Source organism: Ascaphus truei, chromosome 10 (genome assembly GCF_040206685.1).
Source record: "Ascaphus truei isolate aAscTru1 chromosome 10, aAscTru1.hap1, whole genome shotgun sequence".
Lineage (NCBI taxonomy): Eukaryota > Metazoa > Chordata > Amphibia > Anura > Ascaphidae > Ascaphus > Ascaphus truei.
Genome location: NC_134492.1, coordinates 40943845 through 40958622, shown reverse-complemented (window position 1 = coordinate 40958622; position 14778 = coordinate 40943845). Strand labels below are relative to the sequence as shown.

Here is a 14778-nt window from a genome sequence, read left to right as displayed (position 1 = left end):
CAGAGACCGCCAGGTTCTCTTCTGGCCTTGCCTTCCCCCCCCTGTGAAGTAGGAGCGCGCGTCTGTTTTGCGCTTGTTTTTCTGCCTTGTCGTGGCCATGGCCCCTTGTGTGCGGTATATTACTGATCTGTGGAGGTTCGCAACCTCAGTGCTGGGCTTGGGTCCCGGGCAGCTGCGTCGAAAATGCCTTTAATTAGCTGTTTATTGCGTGCGGGTAGCGGAGCCTTTGAATTACACCTCCATCACCATACCCGCCACGCATGCGCCTCCAACTAGTGGAGTTTTAAACCCAAATTAAGATAGCAGCCGGCCTCATGGACTGTTCTGGTTCTTACCAGTTCTGGGCATGAACCTTTCTCCTCTGTGCACCCTATAGGCCTACAAGGAGTACTGTGGGAGGGAATCGTGACAATCTCTTAATTTCAAAATCTTCCATAAAGAATGTATGAGTTGATATTTTCTCGGTATATTCTTGTATGGTGGTGATACATTGATGATGTGTTTATGATCTGGACAGGGGGTATTCCAATGATGGAATAATTCATGAATTTCCTCAACCTACTACCCCTGTGTGCTTTACCTCTTGTTGGAACTCTACCAGCATTACATTTTTTGATATATCACTGTCTAAAAAAGACCAGAAATGGCTTATTGATATTTATCATAAACATCAGAGAAATATACTTTATTGTATGCTTCTAGTCCTCATCCCCCAAATGTACTTAATAATCTTCCATTTTCACAGTTGTATATAATTTGTGCTCTACTCTAATAATTTGTACTATTCTTCCCTTTGAACAAACCAGTGATTCCGTTCTTTGTATATGTGACAGGGTGAATGAACGTTACCAGCCAAATACCTGGCAAACCTATGTTTAGGCTTGCAGTGCAGCAGTGACGAGGTTACGTTTCAGTTGAGAAGGGCTGCTTAAGTAGTCTGACCCCAGCTGCATAATCAAGGTGTTTTAAAACCCCCCGGCTGTACACAAATGCAAGCTAGCTGGTCAGGAAACAGGACTGAAATACTGAAGAGATTACTGCTATAAGGTCTGTTTTTCAAAGTACATGTGTGATGAACTGTCTGTGTCCTGCATGCTGAAGAGAAGCTGCCTTGTTTTCTATGCTGAAGAGAAGCTATTTTGTTTTTGTCTGCTGAAGAGAAGCTATTTTGTTTTGTGTGCTGTATGTTTTTAAGGCTCAATAAAGAAGCCTTATCAAGAGAACCCGCGTGTGTGGTTGCATGTACCCTGCAACAGTATACACCATGCTAGTGTTTTGGGCTCACAATATGATGAAGTAATAAAAGGCAAACTTCTTCATTCAATGTATTAAATATCGAAGTATTTTAATTAAGAAAAGTGAGATTGCATTTGGAATATTGTTTACTAGTCTAATAATTATTTTATTAAAAAGAAGGCATTAAAATGGAAAAATCATACAATACATGTTCGTACAAAAAAAGACATCCCCAGGCGCATGGACCAGGAGAGAATTGAAAAGAGAAAGAAAGTACAGACAGTACAATACTATCAAAAATATAAAATATCCCAACACATGACAGATCTCCTCACCCTAATCTTGTTAAATCGCCTTGCTACATTGCCGAAGTTAATAGAGGACTAATGAAACGCGTCAGAATAGAAGAGTTACTCAGAGGACGCTGTGCTTCTACGGAAGTGTCATCACCACAGCCAGAACCTGGGAAATCTAAACTGCCTGCCAAGGTCGGAGAACCAGGAGGGCGTAAACATCGATCTCGGGCTGGACTGTAATACATCGTGGGACGCCTCCAGGTGATCTTGTAGCACGGAAATCTCTACCCCAGTTGATGTGCACAATTTTTGAAATTTTCCTTTTACTTAAACCCATTTATGATTAAATATTACCACACCATGAGGGTGGTGTGTGCGCTTTATCGTCTAGATGTTTAATATGACACTGTATTATACTATTTACTCATTTTAGACCTATCAGGTTGTTTATCACTTTTCTACCTTGATATTAGATTTGTTGGCGCCATTTTCCTCTTTTTCGTTTACATAACATGTCATGATTGATTAGTCTGAGGTGTACACAGCAGATATTGCATAAATCTGTTTAAATTAAAACAAGTTTGTACAAGAACAATCATGAAAATATGAAGTAAGGTGGGGCTGTGGGAAGTGCACATTCATGGAATATAATTCAAAGTGAAAACAACTTGGTACAAGTTAGATAAACAAAATGTATAAGGTGCACTTTGAATCATCATGAAGGCTTCCACATAATTATTATTAACATTTATTTATAACACATCAACATATTCCATAGTGCAGTACAGAAGGTTTGTATTGTAGGACGAAAACAATAAAATATCAAACATTAACATACAGTAGGTAAGGTAACATTGTTACAGTACGTAAAGGGGCCCTGCCCCTAGGAGCTTACAAGCTATAAAGAAGGGTAAGTAGAAACATAAGGTATGGGGGGGATAAGAAGATTAATGTGTTTCAGATAGCTGCTTAATTGAAGGAGTTGACGTTGAGGAAGCCGTAAGTGGGACTGTGCGGAGGTAGAGCTGGGAGAGGAGGTAATGTGTGAAGATGGAAATGCTTCAATATACATCTGACATATTGTACCCAAGACCAATAACAGAGCAGTTTTAACATCAGAGATCGTCAGCAAACTGACTCTCGCCTTTGGTGCGACTTGGGTGTTATTTCTGAGAGTGTTTGTGGTGAAGTAAACACAGCTTAGTAGCAAACAGAACCCCACAGTAGAGATGTAGGAATGAGGTGCTGAGGATATCCAGGTCTTTGAAGTTGTGTCTGTCTTTTCCTCATGATGTTAACTCTGTCCCCGCTGACTTAGTGGACAGAAGCAGTGAAGGTGAATCATATTGGGGAGACTCTTTTAGGGGGCCCCTTTGCTGCATCTCGCGTGCTGTTTCTAAGAGCATCATGGGGGGAATAATCAGCATGTAGAATATTTTTTAAGGCATATATCCCTCTTTTGGCTTGGACATGATCTAAAGGGAGGACAAAGACGTCTGACATGGTCCTAGTCAGAATTGTATTCACTCTTTCACATCAATTCTCTGCCTAAGAAAACATTACAGAAAGAGCAACTGTACCTACTTCCCCAGCCTAATTATGCAGTACTTGTAGGGAATGCTTGGTCAAAAGAACATGTCTAGGGTTAGTTTTTAAAACTGAAAGGCATGGCAGCAGTTTGGACTTATCAAAAAATTAAGAAGCTATTTCTACAACTTCATTAAGTTCACATAGGTTGTATCACAGGCTCTTTAAGTAACTACAGTACAAGAGGAACATAGAGAATTAATTATGGAATGCAAACACTGTTCTCATATTCATAGTGCAAGTGAAGTTTAGATGAGCGCATACAAAGAGAGAGAAACATACAGTGTATACAAGGGTCAGCTTGCAATAAGATGGAAAGTAGGGAATATTAGAACACTATGTGTACTCACACGGGCATGTGTGAGCAAAATCCCTCAGTGTTGTCTTTAAACACAGGTTTTTTCAGTCACAGGATGTTCTCATCTGATGGGGTGTACTCGATATAACATACCCATAAACACAAGAGAGGCACAAAATAGTCCCAAATCAGCAAAATGATGTTGGTAATACCAGGGATGATGAAATATATATATATTTAATAATATACTCACAGGCATGTGTGAATGAAAATCACTCACGTTGTCTATAGTGCAAATCCTGATGCTTCTTGACGAGCAAGTGTGGGTGAAAACCACACAGGCAGATCTTGAAACAGACTTTCCTCCGTGTGGTGTATGTCCGCGTCTTCAGTCCAATGACTGGCGGTGCCTCGCAGCAAAAACCCAAGGGAGGATGACAGCTAAGGCAGCACAAATAGATTAAATGTGCAATTTATTAAACAGGAAGAATAAAATACGTAACCTACATAGAAAATAATAAAGATGGTCTCTGTAGCTGAATACACAGTCCAGGTCACACTAAGTCCCTCTCACCGCGTCCGGATAGCAGGGCTGGGTCCTGGATGATGAAACAAACTACGGAGGCTGTAGAGGGTCACAAAGGCTCCACGCTGTACCCGGAACAACGCGTTTCGGAAGCTTACTTCCTTCATCAGGTTCGGGTAATAGCGTGGAGTGTAGAGGAGCATATATGCAGTCCAATCCAACGTTGGTGCAGCTGATTATGCTGATTATTGATTGTAGCAGGAACCCGTCTGACACTGTGAGCTGGTTAGGCTCTGTGTATGCTGGATTACTGCGGAATGGGCATGCGCATGCTGAATACTGTTCCAGCAGGCTAATTCCTCAAATATATGGCATATAAAACATTTACAGGTATTCATAATAAAGAACCAGGTGTTGATATTTACAGCACACTTCATGAAACTTGACAGCACAATAAATGGCACAAGCCTATCAGGCAAAAGAAGCACATTACAAGTTGATACAGGTATTTAAAGCAAAATTGCATGATTAGATGCTGGTGCAAATACAGGTAGAAACTCAGACTCTAAGATAGTTGAGCAACAATAGTGTGTACAAATAGTGTGTACAAAAAAAAGGTGGTGTATACCAATATAAAAATATAAAAAATATATAAAAATATATATGGCAGATTGGACATAATGGATGAATATTACAGTCTGTGTCCAATGGATAAAAGAGGGATGAACTATACAGTATACAACAGATATTGAAAGGCAATGCATAAAAGAACATAACAGATGATAAAATATGATAATAAGAATACAATGAATGCTAAAAATATAGGATATATATTCTATATATTACGTAATATAGATATAAAAAGGATAAAAACAAGGAATAAAATGGAAGCTCTAAAAAAGAAGAATAAAAAGACAATTGATCAGTTCCGTGCAATGGTGGACGGTCACAACAGAGTTGAAAGTGAATGGAAAACGAATTAGCTATATAAAATCTGCCATATATTTATATATTGGTATATGTACCCCCTCTGCCCACAATAAACATTACAATATGTTCTACGCACCAATACACAACCCACCCTCCCCGTGCCACCACGTAAAAGCATTGAAATTTTTTTTTAATATGCAGGATTGATACCATAGGCCGGCAGGGGTCCCCTGGTGGTCCCCGCGGGTGTCCGTGGGCCTCCAGGTGGTCTCCGGCCGTGTCTGGGGTCCCTATAGGGGTCCCTAGGTGGTCCCCTCGGGTGCCTGGGGGCCCTCGAGTGGTCCCTGCAGGTGTCTGGGGGTCCTCGGATGGTCCCCATGGGTGTCTGGGGGCACTTGGGTGGTCCCTGCAAGTCCCCACGGGTCCTTAGGTGGTGCATGTGGGTGTCCGGGGGTCCTCAGGTTGTCCCCATGGGTGTCCGGGGAACCCCGCTTGCCTGCGGTACCCATCCTGTGCCTAAAAAAAATTAATATATGCATACATTCAAATAAATACATCCCTCCCCCCCCAATACATACAGTAGAGTAATGGGCAAAATTACTATTATCCAGATATGTATAATTGCTCATTTGCCCATTATAAAATAAAACATTGGCCAGCCAGCATAAATAAAGTAAATAAACCTTTCTATTTACCCCTGCCATCATGAAGGGCATCCTCGTTAGCATACTGCAGGTCCATGTCCTCCGATGCCAGAAAGAATACATGAACAAATACAATCTAATGGCCCCTAACCCCTTAATCACCTTAGCGGTTAATAACCGCTATAGTAATTAAGGGGTTAACCCCTGTCCCTCGCTAACCACCCGGGTGTCCCCTCCTCCCAGAGCTCACCTCTTCCCACCTTTTTAACTTGGGAGGTTTTTTTCATTTTGCTGTATGGACAGGACTCACTATGGTTGTTCCCCCTCATACAGAGGTAAAGGGGAGGTTCACAGTGTAGTGTTACTGTAGGACCTGCAAATTTGATTATACCTTGACGTTGGTATGCTGGCTTATGACTCTTTGGCCAAAGGGTTTAACTAACTGACCAAGAAAATACTATTATGGAAGTATTTAACTTTATACTTATTACCATATATGTTTTGTCAATTGGATGTAGCATTGGGCTCCCCTGTCATTTGTTGTACAGGCAGTCCTCGGTTATCCGACACAATGTGTTACTCAAAATGGCGTTGGATAGGGAAACGTTGTAAAGCGAAACACATTTCCCCATAGGAACACTGTTTAAATGAAAGGTTCCGTTCCCGAAGGCATTTTTAACACTAAAATACACCAAATATTTTATGCAGGCAATAAGATATGCAGCACATACATAAATTATATAGTGTATCTACTGTATTATATATATAATATAACATAATAAATAATATATTATATAGTATAATATAATATTATATAGTTTATTATATATACACTACCGACACACTTAATCCGAGCAGGGCTAGTTCCGCAAGCCGGGGGATGCCCCGGCTTGCTAGCCCCACTCCCTCGGCGTGCCGCGCGTCACCGATGCGCGGTCACGCGTCATCGGGTGCCAGCGCCCCCTGCACGCACGTCCAGGGCTCCCCGAGGGAGCCCTGGTGTCCCGCGATGTGGGGGACGGCGGCAGGGGGTTCCGGGGGACCCGGCGGACCCGGCAGCGGGAGGGAGAGCGCCCCGATCGGAGGGCGCTCTTCCGCTGCTTCGGCGCGCGCCCGGCACCCTCCGGCGCGCGCCAGGTTACTGCTGCGGCCGAGAACGGGCAAATGCTCAAATAAACTCGGCCGCAGCAGTATACGCTCTTACGACGCTTTGCAACGTTGTTTATGTGAATGTGTATATATATATATAAACATACACAACGTTGCAAAGCGTCGTAAGAGCGTTGGATAAGTCGTTTTGACATTGTAAAAATGAACATAGGTATGTATTGCAAAGCGTTGGATAAGCCATTCGTTGTTAAACGAGGACTGCCTGTATACATTTGCCACGCTCAGTTTGACAGAAATATATATATATACAAACAAGAAAAAATACCTGCAACAAACTGCTAATTAAACCGGATACTAAAATCAGGTGACAAGGTCACAGTATAAAAGTAAATAACCCCTAACGGTGCTAATGGGCATAAGATTTGTGAAAACAAAAGCAAACAGAAGTCCAAAATAAGCAGTCTAGCATATCCAAAAATACAATATTTATTAAAGCAACTTCACAAAAACAAAGACACAACATGGAATTTAAAATAACACGAGACAAACCTTTACTATCTGAACTGTCTTACTAAGGTGTATAATCAGTGACAATGCAGATCTGACAATAAGTCTAATAATATAATATGCTGCACTGGTGGAATATACAATATAAGAACTGATCACATAGGTTCCAGTGCAAAAAGTTTTCACTTTAACCCCTGAGACACCGGCCGGTGTGAACTATTATAAGGTGAACAAGACATCCCAACACAAGTAACACCGCATCCAATAATAGGGAATGTGGTAAGTTATAAGATGTAAATATTAACCCTTTGTGAGAGATAAATGGGATGGTAATAATAGTGTGACACCAAATATAAGTTAGATCACAGATAGATATAACCGGATAGGTACACTGACAATACTTGACTGTCAACACGCTGAGACATGAGTTAGCAAGTCGGAATCCGGATCCAAGATAAATTAGAAGGTCCAGATACTAATCAATAGTGACTTGTGTATCTCATGCACTTGGTATTGTAACGCGTAGCTCACCACAAACGAGGCGGGGCTGAGGTAGGGATTGGTATAGAACGACAACCACAATGACGCGTCGAGTGTAGGATTGTGTTGCAAGCCAGGTCAAGATTATAGTAGGCAGCGTAAACGTGGTAGTTGCCGGGACTAGTAACGGATCGTTGGGGTACGTAGCCGGAGTCAGGATTGGAGAGAGTAGAGTCGCCGTATTGCCAAAGCCAGGGTCAGTGCGGTAGAGAGCAGGATCGTAGTATTCCAAAGCCAGGGTCAATGCAGGAGAGATTCACAAGGTTCCAGGTCCAAAGCAAGGTCGGAAAGCAGGGTAGGTAACAGACAGGTACAATGCAGTGAGGTTCAGCATCACAAAACAGGAGTTATGCTCGGCAAGGAAGGAGAGTTCTGACATGATATTTAAAGGACCTACAGTACCACCAATGGGAGGCGTCCAGGAAGTAGAAGCACCCTCTCTGGTAGGCTGCTGGATCGTGCAGGTGCGTCCTATTACACAGCCGATTGAGGCAGAGGAGGGACCTCTCGAGAGTGCGTGCATAATCCGCGCATCACGTCGGCAACCCGGTCACGCCACATATGCGCGCCATGGCACCCGTGTCAGTACGGGGGCGAAGACCGGAGACGGGACCCGCGGAAAAAGAGGAGGATCGTGTGGTACTGTTGCGCTGCATAGGTCTGACGTCAGAAGGTGGGCGGGACCGAAATATGGGGGCCGCAGACTGCCGAGGAGACCGCGCACCGCGCATGCATCACGCGTCAGTGACAGAGGCAGGAGGGACCCACACAGGGGCACAGGGACTGCGGAGACAGACGGGACCCGCGCATTGCCCACACTCCGCACATGAGCACCACCATTACAATGCCTTTCCTGTGTGCCACTGGTTCAAGATGGGCAGGTGAGGCTTAAGGGGAAAGAACCGCCAGAATGGCAAATCCTCCCCCCCCCTCTAGGAGCAACCTCAGGGCGATTACATGAAGGCTTTTCCGGGAAAATTCAAATGGGACCTCCTGACCATTCTTGCCGCAGGAACCCAAGACCTCTCATCAGGACCGAATCCTTTCCACTGAATAAGGTAGAACAAGGTGTCTCTAGAAAATTTGGAATCCAGAATAGATTGAATTTCGTATTCAGACTGGCCTTGTACCAACACAGAGGTGGTGGGTAGAACTGGAACGGAGTGAGAGTTCTAGATCACAGGTTTGAGTAGCGAAACATGGAAGACCGACGGAATCCTCATGGATGGTGGTAAAGACAAACGATAAGCGACCAGATTAATTTTTTCAGAGATAGAGAACGGACCGAGGAATCTAGGCGCCAACTTCATCAACGGGACCTTCAGCCTAATGTTTTTGGAAGACAGCCAGACTTTATCGCCAGGCTTGAATTTAGGAGCAGGTCTGCGATGCCGATCAGCCTGACGTTTCTGTCTCTCCACAGCTGTCCTGATATTCCTGTGAGTCCTTTTCCACACAGTCTGAAGTTCCTTGATTCTATTGTCAGCCGCTGAGACCCTTGAGGTAGCAATGGTAAGAGGAAGAGTAGCAGGATGGAACCCGTAATTAATGAAAACCGGAGATTCTGTGGTAGCTTCACTCCGAAGATTATTATGAGCGAACTCTACCCAAGGAAGAAGCTCTGACCAATCGTCCTGTGAATCAGACACAAAGCACCGAATGAATTGCTCCAACGACTGCTTGGTCCTCTCCGTCTGCCCATTAGTTTGTGGGTGGTACCCTGAAGAAAAGCGAAGAGATATGCCCAACTGATGACAAAAAAAGCGCCAGAATTTGGATACGAACTGCGATCCTCTGTCAGATACAATCACTGTCGGAACCACATGCAGACGAAAGATTTCCTTGATGAATATCTCTGCTAGTTTGGGAGAGCTAGGCAGACCTTTGAGTGGTACAAAATGTGATTGCTTGGAGAACCGATCTACTACTACAAGAATAGTGTTCATAACTTTAGATATGGGTAAATCCACCACGAAATCCATGGATAAATGTGTCCAAGGCCGAACCGGAACAGGTAATGGCTGAAGTTAACCAGCAGGGAGGTTTCTAGAAGTCTTAGTCCTGGCACAAGTTGGGCACGCAAGTACAAAGTCCTTAACATCCTTCTGCATCCCAGGCCACCAGAAGGTCCGGGAGATGAGATCCAATGTCCTCTTTGCCCCAGGATGACCTGCCAATTTGGAAGATTATCCCCATTCTAGGACCTGTTTGCGCAAAGGAGGAGATGTGAACAAATGACTCTCAGGAACCATAAGATTGTCAGGAATCTGGTTTTGTTGAAGAACAATGTCCTTTAAGGCTTCAAAGTTAGTGGAAGAAAGAATGTTTAGATGGAAGAATGGATTTGAGTTGATCCTTGGAATTATCTTTCAGCGAGAACTGACGAGACAAGGCATCTGCCTTAACATTTTTTGTTCCTGGAAGGTAGGAGATAACAAAGTTGAACCTTGAAAAGAAGTAACCACCTGGCGATCGCAGGCGACGAGCACCCTTGATGTACAACAAATTCTTGTGATCCGTAAGAATAGTTATAGGTACCTCAGTTCATTCTAGAAGGTGTCTCCATTCTTCTAAGGCACGTTTCATGGCCAAGAGTTCACGATTACCAATATCATAGTTACGTTCAGCTGCGGAGAATTTTTTGGAGAAAAAAGCACAAGGATGTAACTTGGTCTGAGAATTCTTCCTCTGGGAAAGAATAGTGCCCACTCCGACGTTGGATGCATCCACCTCGAGGGTAAAGGTGAGCTTAGGATCAGGATGAACCAGAACTGGGTCGGATACGAACAATTTTTTTAAGAAATCAAAAGATTTGACAGCAGCAGAGGGCCAAGACGAGGGATCCGCTCCTTTCTTGGTAAGAGCTGTTAAAGGAGCAACTAGAGAAGAGAAATTCAGAATGAATCTGCGATAATAATTGGAGAAACCCAGAAAGCGATGTACAACCTTAAGGGTGGTGGATTGACGCCAGTCCAAAACTGCCTTGACCTTGGCAGGATCCATCGTAAGGCCGGTATCTGAAATGATTTATCCCAAGAAAACTGTAGAGGATTGATGAAAGCGACACTTCTCAAGTTTAGCAAATAAATGATTCTCTCGCAGACGAAGAAGCACTTGTTTGACGTGTTCAACATGTTCCTGCACAGATTTAGAGAAGATCAGGATATCGTCCAAGTACACAATTACAAAAGAGTTGAGAAGGTCCCTGAATATTTAATTGACAAAATCTTGGAACACAGCTGGGGCATTGCAGAGAACGAAAGGCATGACTATATACTCTTAGTGTCCATCAAGAGTATTGAACGCAGTTTTCCACTCGTCTCCTTGGCAAATTCTGTTGAGATTATAAGCACCCCGAAAATCCAGTTTGGAAAAGATTCTAGCTCCTTGAAGATGATCAAAAAGTTCAGAAATGAGGGGAAGGGGATAGCAATTTTTAATAGTAATTTTGTTGAGGCCCCGATAGTTGATGCAAGCACGCAAGGTCCCATCTTTTTTTGTTTACGAAGAAGAAGCCAGCTCCAGCAGGAGGTGTGGTCTTGTGGATGAATCCCCTCTGTAGATTCTCAGCAATATATTCTTTCATGGCTTTAGTTTCAGGCATGGACAATGGATAAGAAGCTCCTCTAGGCGGTGTGGAACCGGGAAGTAATTCGATAGGACAATTGTAGGGCCGGTGTGGAGGAAGTATTTCAGACTTGACTTTTTCAAAGACATCCTTGAAGTCGATGTATTCCCCTGGCAATTGTACCCTTACTTTGTCTTCAGATAAGGTAGTTGCGCAGACTCTACTTGGACCCTCGAGACAGTTTTGAACGCAGTAGCGGCTCCACTAAATAGGTTACTTATTCAACCAATCAATTCGAGGATTATGGATTTGTAACCAGGGTAGCCCCAGGATCACTGCAATGGAAGGAGTGTGAATGGTGTTCTAAGAAATAACTTCCAAGTGGTTATCTGCTGTCTTCAGCTGAAGCGTCTGAGTCTCCAAAGAGATGAACGCAGGCTGAAGCGGTCTATTATCAATAGCCTCCAAGGCACCGGGATTCTTCTTGCACACTAGAGGGATATTATGTTGCACTGCAAAGCTCTGATCAATAAAGTAGCCACCATATCCCGAATCAAGAAAAGCCAAAGTGGAGACAGAAAATCCCTTACCAGATAAGGAAACAGACACAAGGATCCTTGTGGGATTAAAAGTGGCTATAGGGGATAAAGAGATCGTTCCCAGTGAGACTCCCCTAGGCATCATGGGAACCTTGCGTTTCCCACCTTGTTGGGGCAAGAGAATGCGAAATGTCCAGGACCCCCACAATACAGACAAAGTCCAGCATCTATGCGGCGTTGTTTCTCCGAGCGTGAGAGAGTAGTAACTCCCAACTGCATGGGTTCAGATGAGTCTGGAACTGGTATTTTAAACTGGCTCATCTGGCTGGGGTTTATCCTGGTAGGAGCCGTGCGATGAAGTCGTCTCTCAGCCCTTTTCTCCTGAAGTCAATGTTCCACCTTGATGCAGATTGCAATGAGATCCTCCAGATTAGTGGGCCGGTCGTGAGTCGCAAATTCATCTTTCACCGTTTCAGACAGTCCCTGCCAGAAGGCAGCGGACAATGATTCTCCGTTCCGATCTGTCTCTGCGGCAATGGTCCTAAACCTGAGTGCACAAAGAGCGACTGCATGGTTTCCCTGAGAAAGATAGAATAAAGCAGAAGCTGCAGATACCTTTCGTCCCAGTGTATCGCACACCCTGCGAAATTCCTTGGTGAAGGCTCCTATGCTTTGGGTGAGATCAGATCTTTGTTTCCCAGATGGGAGAAGCCCAGGTAAGTGCATCATCTATGAGAAGAGAGATTATGTAGGCTACCTTGGAACAAGGAGAAGTGAAGCGGGAAGGATTAATCTCAAACTGAATGAACCATTGGTTAAGGAAGTCCAAACACTCGTGAGGATCCCCACCATACCGATTGAGCGTGGGGAGCCGGGGTTCGGATAGAAAAGAAGACATCGCCAGAGGGCTAGTAACCAATTGTGAGGGGTCTGTTTGTGGCCCTTGCAGACAAGGTGATAGATTCCTAAAGTCCTGTGGTCGAGCATACTGTAACGCGTAGCTCACCACAAACGAGACGCGACCGCGGGGCTGAGGTAGGAATTGGTATAGGACGCCGACCACAACCGCGAAGGCGCGTCTAGAGTGTAGGATTGTGTTGCAAGCCGGGTCAGGATTATAGAAGACAGCGTAAACCTGGTACTAGCCGGGTCTAGGAGCGGAGAGTAGTGGATCGTTGGGGTACGTAGCCGGAGTCAGGATTGGAGAGAGTAGAGTCGTCGTATTGCCAAAGCCAGGGTCAGGATCGTAGTATTCCAAAGCCAGGGTCAGTGCAGGAGAGATTCACAAGCTTCCAGGTCCAAAGCAAGTTCGGACAGCAGGGTAGGTAACAGACAGTTACAATGCAGTGAGGTTCAGCGCCACAAAACAGGAGTTATGCTCGGCAAGGAAGGAGAGTTCTGACATGATATTTAAAGGACCTACAGTACCACCAATGGGAGGCGTCCAGGGAGTAGAATCACCCTCTCTGGTAGGCTGCTGGATCGTGCAGGTGCGTCCTATTACACAGCCGATTGAGGCAGAGGAGGGACCTCTCGAGAGTGCGTGCATAATCCGCGCATCACGTCGGCAACCCGGTCACGCCACATATGCGCGCCATGGCACCCGTGTCAGTACGGGGGCGAAGACCGGAGACGGGACCCACGGAAAAAGAGGAGGATCGTGTGGTACTGTTGCGCTGCGTAGGTCTGATGTCAGAAGGTGGGCGGGACCGAGAGACAGGTATGCCGACTGCCAAGGAGACCGCGCACGCGTCGCGCATCAGTGCCAGAGGCAGGCGAATGCCCCCTGGGCACAGGGACCGCGGAGACAGATTGGACCTGCACATTGCCCGCGTGCCACGCATGAGCACCACCGTTAGAATGCCTTTCCTGAGTGCCACTGGATCTAGACTGACAGGTGAGGGTTAAGGGGACAGAACCGCCAGTTATATGTACAAAGGCAGTAAACGCTGAGAACATAGTGGAGAGTTTCCTCTCCTAAACTCACGGATATCGGTATCTGGTAAATAGCGATGCAATATACAGCATACTGTATGATAGGGCACGGAAACCACTGGTCCCAGCGAGACGCCAACAGTTTGTAGGTTTACAGCGCTATAAACAGTAAGCTGCAGAATGCAGATTCTCCAGTCTCAGTGGGCATACAGACAAGGCAGTCACACTTCAGGGCATCTCAGGAAAATAAATAAAACATATATATATATATGTGTGTGGTGTTGAGCTTTCTGGGAATGTGTATATTAATTCAAATATGCTTGATAAGAGTCTGAGAAGAGAGTGTCACCTCTGGCAATTAACATTTGGCAAAGTAACATCTATGATTTGTTTTTCTGGTATCGTTGCCTGCTCCATCATGCTGAAATCATGTGTTGCTGGCTTATAATACACTAAAATAAAACTGACGTGGTATCACTTGCCAAGTGTTTTTTTTCATTATATAAAATGTAAGGATTGGGGGAGTGAGGATTTATAAAACGTCTTCTCTATTACAGAGCATCAGTGAAGCAGAGCTCGCTTGTATGAATCAGGCAGGTGCCTTCTTTTTAATAGGACACTGGGAACAAGTATATCTGTTACAAGTCTCATTTCAGATCCTCAAAGGTAATTCTACAGCGCATAATTCTTTGACCTCTTCCCCAGCAGAAGGAGTCTCTGGAAGAAAGACGGTTAACAAGCATCTGTAACAATGTAGGAGATTTTGTCTCGTTTGACCCCTTAATTACAAATGAATATAATAATAATTTTTCCCCTCAAAGTTTTTTTTTAGTGATGTTCCAAAAGGCTGTATTGGGGAGTAGAAAATTCTTTTTTTTTTGTAACATCATGGCCCTTTTTATTCCTTAGAGGTTCTTTTGATTGTATGCGTCTGTGTTTGAGTTGTGTGGTTATTTTATACCAGGATATTCTGATTATAGAAAATTATAGACTGCTGATACCAAGGCTTTCACAGCTCTTTATACACTGGAAGTTAGGGATATTGTCCATGGTCGTGGACAT

The 14778-nt window shown here is 44.4% G+C and overlaps 1 protein-coding gene across 3 annotated transcripts in view; it reads left to right on the top strand.

The window, feature by feature from the left end:
- The first annotated feature begins 14238 nt into the window (after nucleotides 1-14238).
- The window catches only part of LOC142503887 (flavin-containing monooxygenase 5-like), a 35672-nt gene continuing 35132 nt past the window's right edge, over nucleotides 14239-14778 (top strand). Inside the window, exon 1 of one of the 3 annotated variants that reach the window (XM_075616776.1) lies at nucleotides 14239-14382. The gene's annotated coding sequence lies outside the window, so the exon portion shown is untranslated. The other 2 variants (XM_075616777.1, XM_075616779.1) reach the window with 2 other exon arrangements.